Genomic DNA, 9,420 nt, shown 5'->3' with positions numbered 1-9,420 from the left:
CCAAGACTCAGATTCCTTGAGTCTCACAACAAAGGGGAATAAACCATTTCCCTTCCCCCTCCTCCCTTCCAGGTGTTCCCTCCCTGGGTTCCTGGAGAGATATACAGAGGCAAGCTCCGTGAATCTAAACAGAGGGACTTCACCCTCCCTGTTTCCAGTCCTGGAAAACACTAGTACCGAGAGGGCTAATCTCTCCCCCCCCCCACCCAGAGGGTATGCAAAGTCAGGCTAGTAAATCTAACACAAAGAGATTTTCCCCCTGACTTCTTCCTCCCACCAATTCCCTGGTGAGCTGCAGACTCAATTCCCTGGAGTCCCCACTAAAGAAAAACTCCAACAGGTCTTAAAAAGAAAGCTTTATATAAAAAGAAAGAAAAGGACAAAAAAATGGTCTCTCTGTATTAAGGTGACAAATACAGGGTCATTTGCTTAAAAGAAAAAAATGAATAAACCGCCTTATACAAAAAGAATACAATTTAACACATTCCAGCAACTACACACATGTAAATACAAAAGAAAACAATATAAACCTTATTGTCTTACTATCTTTGTACTTACCACTTGGAAACAGAAGATTAGAAAGCCAGGAGATAGAAAAATCACTCTCATAGCCGAGAGGGTCAGACCCAAAACAAAGAACAAAGAACTCACACTCAAAACTTCCCTCCACCCAGATTTGAAAAAGTCTTGTTTTCTGATTGGTCCTCTGGTCAGGTGTTTTAGGTCACTGCTTGTTAACCCTTTTTTAGGTGAAAGAGACATTAACCCTTAGCTATCTGTTTATGACAAATACAGCTAGGGAGAGACACTAGTAGGGCAAAGTAGCAGTTGATGGAAAATATGAACTTCTTACCTGAGCCTAAGCCTAAATATAAATACAAGACAGCTTTTTGATAAAGCCCTTTTCCACAGAGACAAGGCCAATAAGGAAAATATAAAACACCTGTCAAAAATCCCTTTTGATGTTTTATATTGTTTTTGTAAATATTGTTTGGTGTTTTGATGATGGGCACTTTAGTAATAACTTGAGATGAGATGATCTCTAGGAAAGACCACAGAATATATGATTTTAAGAAAAACTGGAAATCCCTTTTTTGAATATTGGTGATATTGCCAAAGGGGAGAGAATGGGACAGCATCATTTATGACTGGTTACATTTTAATCTTGAAAAGAGTAATTGTAGATGTCTTCCTAGTTTAAAACTAAAGTATAATGAAGTTTCAAGTTACACCCATTAATATTATTTCATATTTACTCTTCCTATTTAATAAAATAGTAACTGCAAGTCTATTTAAATGAGTAGTGTATCCATGGCCTGGATAACTTACCAGGAGCCTGTGGAAGGCAACTAATTTGCATATAAATGTACCTAGACTCTTGATAAGAGATAAATTCACAGAGATAACTTTTTATACAGTGTTGTAAGTGACCATAGCACTTTTCAAAACACATGAAAAGGCAAAATATGCTTTTAGGGTTGCAGGGGAAGGAGCATCAATGGTATACTGTCTATATGCAGACACTGATAAAACTCATAACCATAGTATTTCAGCCTGTACATGCATTATGGAATAAAGGTTTGAGTCTACAAGTGATTGTGGAGTTTTTCCTTCAGTTTCAGAGTAAATAGCAGAGATGGCAAAGGACAGGCATGCTGAGCTTTGCCCATGCTGGTTTGAGTCATATATACTAAAGACCTTTACCTGCTACTTTAAATTGGCTCTGACAACATATCTGCAGGGCCTGTCGGCTTTCCTTAAGAAGTCTATAAATATACAGTTCTTCTAAAGTGGCTTGCACAAATTGCTGCTGCTTACCCATTTAGAGAACAGAAACAATATTATTTATCTGACGTGATAAACTAAGCAAAATAACTTTTAGAGGTGCAGCAATACAAATATTATAATAACGCATCTGAGAAAACTGTAACGTTCATGAACATTCCAGACAAAAAAGTCAAAGTACATCACTGAAGCACTTGAATGGGTTACCTAGGGAGATGGTGGAATCTCCTTCCTTAGAGGTTTTTAAAGCCCAACTTGACAAAGTCCTGGCTGGGATGATTTAATTGGGGTTGGTCCTGCTTTGAGCAGGGGGTTGGACTGGATGACCTCCTGAGGTCTCTTCCAATCCTAATCTTATATGATTCTAATATCACATAAGGTACTTGTTACAAATTTTTCTAGCTCTAGTTAACAATATTGATGTTTAAACATTCATCATTATGCTTCAGAATCAATACCTAATTGAGCTGAATATGGCAACTCTCAGCTCTCTTACAGCAGCATAGATGTGCTCTGAAACATCCACAGCTGGCCTGTGCCAGGTAACTCGGGCTCACAGGGCTCTGGCCACGGGGGCTATAAAATTCCAGTACAGATGTTTGGGCTCAGCCTGAAACCTGGGCTCTGGGACCCTACAACGGGTGACACTATCTTATGTGGGCCCCAGTCCAACTACCTATAGCCCAGACTTCCTAGCATCCTCAAAATTTGGCCGCTCTAGCCCTTTGTTCATGGTGCAGTGTGGAAAAACTTGACTGTCAGAGGACATAGAACGTTAGCCCATAGGACTGAGAGATACTTTTGGCAGAATCACAGAGAATGAATCCAGTGAGGCTGCGTCTATAATGTAAAGCAATAGGGCTTGAACCCTGGGTCCCAGCTTGTGAAATGGGGCCAGAAAGGGTTAAGCAACTTGCAGGCTAATTGACCCAACCTTTAGAGACATATTAGTAGACAGTGTGTGTTTACATATATATTGTAGAGGTTGAAATGCAATCAAACAGTTCCTGTCTATGCTGCATTTTATTAAGATCTTCTTTTGATCTCTGAATTAACATTTATATGTACTGATGTCACTGTCTTAATTTCTCTTTGAAGTTTGTGGTAAATCACCTGTAAAATGGTGGGAGATAGGCAACTGCCTTATGTTAATCCATGTAGCTAATTACCGGTGATGCTTACCAAACAGGCTACTTCAAAAGCCTATTGTCCACCCAAGGACTAGTGCTATCAAGAGGCTGCAAAAATCCCTATAAAAATTCCTGGTACCTGATCCTTTCATCTCAGATCTGTTTAAGCTTTATTTGGGGGAAGTTTGAGTCATAAGACTGAGATCTCCTGTCCCAGCTGGACCGCCCTGATATTGAATATTTGGACATTGGACTATAACCTGATGAACTGATTCTGAAAAGTACTCTTTGCAATTCTAAAGCTTACCATCTCTGCTATGAAACTGACCTAAGGACACAATTCATATCTGTATATATAATGATCTTTTAACCAATACGGTCTCTCTTTTGTAATATTTTTTAGTTTAATTAATAAGAATTGGCTGTAAGCATGTATTTGGGTAAGATCTGAAATATTCATTGATCTGGGAGTTAATGTGGCTGATCCTTTAGGGTTGGTAGAACTTTTTTTCCATGAACAAGATTTTCAATAATCATATTTGACTTGGCTGTCAGCATGCTCTCCACCTGGGTTCCAGCTTGACTCACGCTCACTCTCTCCACCCGGGGGGGTCCTGCAACCTGAAGCTAATTTCAGCTCTGCACTGTTGCCCTAAGTGGCAAGCAACTGCTGTGTAACAGTGCACAGCAACACTCCACCCACTTTATCATTATTTATATTACGAGAGCATCCAGGTGCTCATCAGGATTGGAACCCCATTATATTTGGTAGCCTGAATAGTAAGAGCCAGTCCCCTGACTCAAATCACTCATCTAACAAAAACCACAGAAGGAATTGGGGGAAGCAAAGTCCATTTGATTTAACACTCCTACTCTTGAAGAAAGTGACTATGGATCTATCATGAGAAGTGGCTGTGTTGCACCTGAAGACCCATTCATTATTAAAAGGGGTAGAACAAGAACATTGGTTACATAGCTTTGTGTTTCATACTCATGTCCTATGTATATTGTTTACTGTGTTCTTGTAGCTATGTTGGTTCCAGGATACTAGAAAGACAAGGTGGGAGAGAGAATCTTTTACTGGACCAATTTCCAATAAAAGATATTACCTCATTCACCTTGTCTCTCTTCTATGCACGTGGTTGTCAACTTTCTGTTTGAAATTAGTTTAAAAGTATCATTTCTTTCAGATTTTATTGATCCACACCTTTGGAAAATAGGTTACGTTGGCCCATGCAGTGCAACTGTTTGTTGGATATTTCCTCTAGAAATGGCCCAAAGTGCTTTCAAGTCAGCTAATACATGGACACTGTATCATGGGAGATGCTGGCTTGTGACCTAAAACAAGCAGTTGGGTTGAAGTTTAACCATATACACTGTACTATGGTACTGTAATTATTGCCACATACTGCAACTTAAATTAAACAAATCTGGAGTGCTCAAGGTCAGCAGTATCTCAGTGGCTACAATCTAGGTGAAGCTAGAATTTTATGCCACAATAAATTTTGTACTCTAGCATTAATCAACCTTCTGGCTGTGTCACAGCAAAAAAACTATTTTCAAGATTGTAAAAATAAGAAAACTGATTGTTAAATCCAAGATGTCTACATCATTTTACCATATACTGAGCATCTTAGGGAATATTTTTGCATTTACGAAAAAAGTATAGTGGATAATGCATGCATATAAATGCCAAGGAAGTTCCCACATTCCCTACCCCAAGCATCACTGGTGATACCAGCTGGATGGGATACTTCAATATGAAACTACAAACTAGTGACAAATCTGCTGCACTATAATTTAACATTAAAAATAATTTTCAGAACCTGTATTTTGATGCATGCCATCCTATTGGTGAGCATAGTGGAACCTTCAGTCTTTGAACTCGAGAGATTTCCTCCTGCAATAAAGAAAAACTAATCTGCAGGTTAATTTGCATTCAGATGCTATGCATCTGAGAAATCTTCCCCAAACTGGTGCTTGGGGGAAGGCCTACCTTGAGATGTATAAGTTTGGGGGCCACCTAGAGCCCGTGGCACGTAAATATGCCTGTAGCATCAGCCTGGTACTGACTCATGCCAAGTACTACTAGCTTGACTTTTTTGTCATATGTCAGAATTGCAAAAACCATTCCCTTACTTTAGCTCTTTGACCTTGTCACCCCTCTAAAATCACTCTACTGGCTCCCCATTCTACATTATGTCAAGCATAAGATTCTGGTCTTCACTTTCAAGGCCCTTCACAACCTATTCCAATCACCTCTATCAAAATATTGTCTCCCATGTCCGACAGACCAATGATGCCAGCCTCCATCACCCATTTCCTAAATTTTCAAACACCTTTGTGCTATCTCCCACACTGCCCTAACTCGTGGGATGAGCTCCCTGTAAAACGGCTTCATTACCCCCTTAAAACTCTCCTTTGGTATGATGCCTATTAAAAAAACTTGGCAATGGCTAGGCCACTGTTGTGCTGAGACCACTACCTACCATGCTGACAAATACTGTCTCACTGTTTCTATGTTCTCCCCCATCTGTTTGTTGGTACCTGTTGTCTCTTGTCTTATACTTACACTATAAGCTTTTCGGGGCAAGGACCAACTTTTTGTTGTTGGTACATTGCCTAGCACACACAATGGGGTCCTCCTGGTCCATAACTAGGGCTCCTAGGCATTATAGTAGATCGTAAATAACAGTAGACAAAGATGCATTAAGCATTACAAATTAAGTGTTTAGGACATGAACATTTCCCCCTCAAACATGGAAAATTTACCTCACACTCACCAAACTAAAGTGAAAGGGGCAAGAAAAGCGTACCGAGTTCTTCCAGTGAAATCTAAGTTATGCTTGGCAGACAGAAAGCAATGTCCAGTCAGCATTATTAATTTGCATACAGGTCTCTTACATGAAAAGTGGAAACCGTGTTTGAGCGTAAAAGATTTCAAAAGCACTTCCATAAGTACATGCACTTTGCTCCAGTGTCCTTGGCCAAACTGCCCCTCCTCCACACAATGTTCTGGTACAGCTGGGCAGTAGGTTATCACTCTTCACACAAAAGAGAGAGGCTATATTTATACTACTGAGATGCAGCTATGATGTTCTTTAGGCCCTCTTGAAAGGAGAAGTGCTATCATAAGAGGACATCAAATAGCTATTAACTGATGCTATTACAAGACATGCACAAACTACTGGGGTGGGAATTCTGTTTTTATTGAAGGCTTCACATCTCAACTATTAGTTACTAATTACTGCTACATAAAAGGAATTAGTATAATGGAATCATTTGGGGTGGGGGGGTTGGTTGCTGTTTTTTTTAAGTTTGGCAACCTTAAGAATTTAAGTGATGGTCTCCAAGACACAAGTAAAGGTGATAAGTTAGCACTATGTTCTGCAGAATGCACTTTTATCTTCTAAACATCCAAAGCTAAAACTGATGGACTTTGGTAGACAAACTGAAAAATTACAGATGTACCAGAACTTTCTCTTGCCTCTAAACCCAAAGGCACAGGGGGAACAACAAGGGTATTTTTTTTCTCTCTCAAGGAGTTTGCTGTATACAAACTTAAAAATAAGTTAACATTCTGAGCTCCTAGGAAATGCTCAGCAGTCAGTGCCACAGGAAGGAAGTTTCTTTATCCTCTTACCCAGAAAAGAAATGTCAATGGTAATAACTAAGAGTGTTGCTGCATTGTTGCAGTTGTTGCAGCATAGCAGCCTTTGTATACTCTTGTGCCAATAGTGATTTCTGCAAGCTGATGAACATTGTGTAATCTCAATGTCAGCTGTCTGTGCACATACTCTGCCTGCTATAAACAAGTCTATATAATACACAATACCATGCAGATGAGGAATGTGTCAGCCCTACATGCAATACCCCACTCAGTTCCTGGGCTTGCTTCTGGAACTCTATTGCAGCACTAATGATGGCTGTTCTGTGCACTGAAGTAGAGGGAAATGTGGCAACGATTCTGCAGAAACGGCTGAGTAGCTGCACAAGGTCCTACATACATAGCTTTAAATAGCTAATGTACATCTCTCCCAACAGCTTCTAGGACCACTTGATGGTACACAAACTTTCCTTCTATAGCTAAAAGGAAACTAGCATGTTTATTAGACTTCCTTCCTCAATGTGTACAATAAACTATTTCCCCACTAAACACTAAAAGTTGTTTCCAGATTGAGAGAAATTGCTAATTCCAGTGTGTCATAAACAGAAAGTTAAGGGTTAATGTCTCTCTTACCTGTAAAGGGTTAACAAACAGGGACCCCAAACACCTGACCAGAGGACCAATCAGAAGACAAGCTACTTTCAAATCTCTTGGGGAGGGAAGCCTTTGTTTGTGGGTTTGGGGTTTGGCTTTGTTCTCTCTGAATCCTGGACAGGGCTAGAGGTGTAACCAGGTTTCTGCCAATCTCCCTGCTACAGTCTCTTATCTGTTCAGAATTGTAAGTAGAAAAGGCGGTCATAGTCTTTTAATTTGTTTTCTTTTTCATTTGCATATGTGTACTTGCTGGAAGTAGCTTAAATTGTGTGTTTCTGCTGGAGAAAGTTTCTTTCTATTGTTTATAAGTTGAAAGACCCTGTAACTTTTTACCATCTAAGTGCAGAGACAAGTTTTATGTTTTTCTTCTTTTATTAAAGTTTCCTCTTTTTTAGAATCTAATTGATTTTTCTGGTTATCTTTTGTAAAACTCCAGAGAAGGGAGTCTGCACTCACCAGGGAATTGGTGGGAGAAAGGAAAGGGGAGGAGGGAAGGGAAACCTGCTCTCAGCGTTTATCTGTGTATCTCTCTCCGGGGAAGGAGGGAGGGGGGGGAGTGGTGATTCAAGGAGTTAAATCAGGCAATCTCCTAGTGTTCCCAGGGCGGGACAAAGCTGGGAGGAAGAAAGGGGGGGGGGGGAAGGGAAATGGTTTATTCCCCTTTGTTGCGAGACTCAGGGAATCTGAGTCTTGGGGGTCCCCAGGGAAGGGTTTGGGGAGACCAGAGTCTATCAGGCGCTCTAAATAAGTCCTGACTAGTGGCAGCCTATTAAATCTAAGCTGGTAATTAAGCTTAGGGAATTTCATGCTAATACCCATATTTTGGACGCTAAGGTCCAGAATTGGGAATTATATTATGACACAGTGGTTATCCCCAAATTAACTACAAGAATGGAAAAAAACAAATACAAGAGGATCTGGAGAGAACAGAAGTATGGGTGGCAAATACAATTAAAATTATCTTTGAAAAACTATAGCCAGTAAATGTGGGGGGAGAATCTAAAACAGCTATTCAAAAAAGCTACATCCTGCAGCAGCATCATTAATAAAAATAAAAAGTTTACATATAATTAACTCAGCCTCGCCTCCACAGAAGTTACAGCAGTAAATCTCTGTCATACAGTGGTAATCCAATCAACTTTACTATGAGAAATTTCCTTTGTTCACAAGCTAACTCCCATGCACAACGGAAGTAAGTGAAAATCGTCACAATTCACATGCACTAGTTGTAACAAAATAGCAGCATTTGTGTTTTGTAAGATTGCTGCCTGGGCTGCAGGCAAAAAAACCAAAAATCAAAAACAAAACCACCACCACACTTATGAAAACTGCCACCCAAGGAAGGACTGGTCTGTCTCAGCAGATATACCTTTGACTGATGGTGGATAATATTTCACTATTGGAAATTATTGGTGACATGGTACCTCGAGAGTTCATCAGTCTAGCTGTGAAAGCAAGGTGTAAGGAATTGTTTTCCGACTTTAGACAGACTCGTCAAGTACTTGTCTACAATTGCTGTATACCCATATTTCTAATCTCACCTTTTTCTTTTGTTAGGAAATAAATTGAATTGTATACTTAATGAGGTGTGTGGTGGCCTCTACTGTTCCATGAGGACACAGAATGATAGCTAACTGTGGAGGCAGAACATAGCTAACCTCAGATCTGTATGCAAAGTAAATTAATTGTAGACAGTAATAACCAATATTAAGACGTTTCTTTTGGACCAAGTTTTACATTTTTGTGATTCTATGATAAGACGATCGATGACATTTCTGGGATCTATGATAAGTCATGTTTTCTGCAGCATGGTACGAAGTCAGTAGGCTGCTGAGGACTGACTAGCTGGCTCACTAATGGTAGAAGAACTCCGTGGAACAGATTTGCCTCTGGCATTTAAAAAAAGGAACACCTTTGTTAAATTGTAACCTTTTATATAGAGGTTTTATAAAGTGTGACGTGAGTCCATTAATATTTAAACTAAATAATTGAATTTATACACTGACAACACTGGTTTGCTCTAGAAGCATTTTAATTTACAAACAGCAATTCCCACTGACTTATTATTTATACCATAAAAAAAGCAATGTACAAGCAAGAAACAAAAATTCATCAGAACAAAATAAAGCAGCACTGAAATATTCATGTCACAAATCTAAAACAAAATTAATACAAGTGTAAAATATCATTTGAATAAATATTTTAAAATCCATGCTATAAAATAATCCTTAATGGCAAGTTTTC

Source organism: Gopherus evgoodei, chromosome 16, assembly GCF_007399415.2.
Source record: "Gopherus evgoodei ecotype Sinaloan lineage chromosome 16, rGopEvg1_v1.p, whole genome shotgun sequence".
NCBI lineage: Eukaryota > Metazoa > Chordata > Testudines > Testudinidae > Gopherus > Gopherus evgoodei.
The sequence above is the reverse complement of the archived record's forward strand: the minus strand, read 5'-3'. Positions refer to the sequence as shown.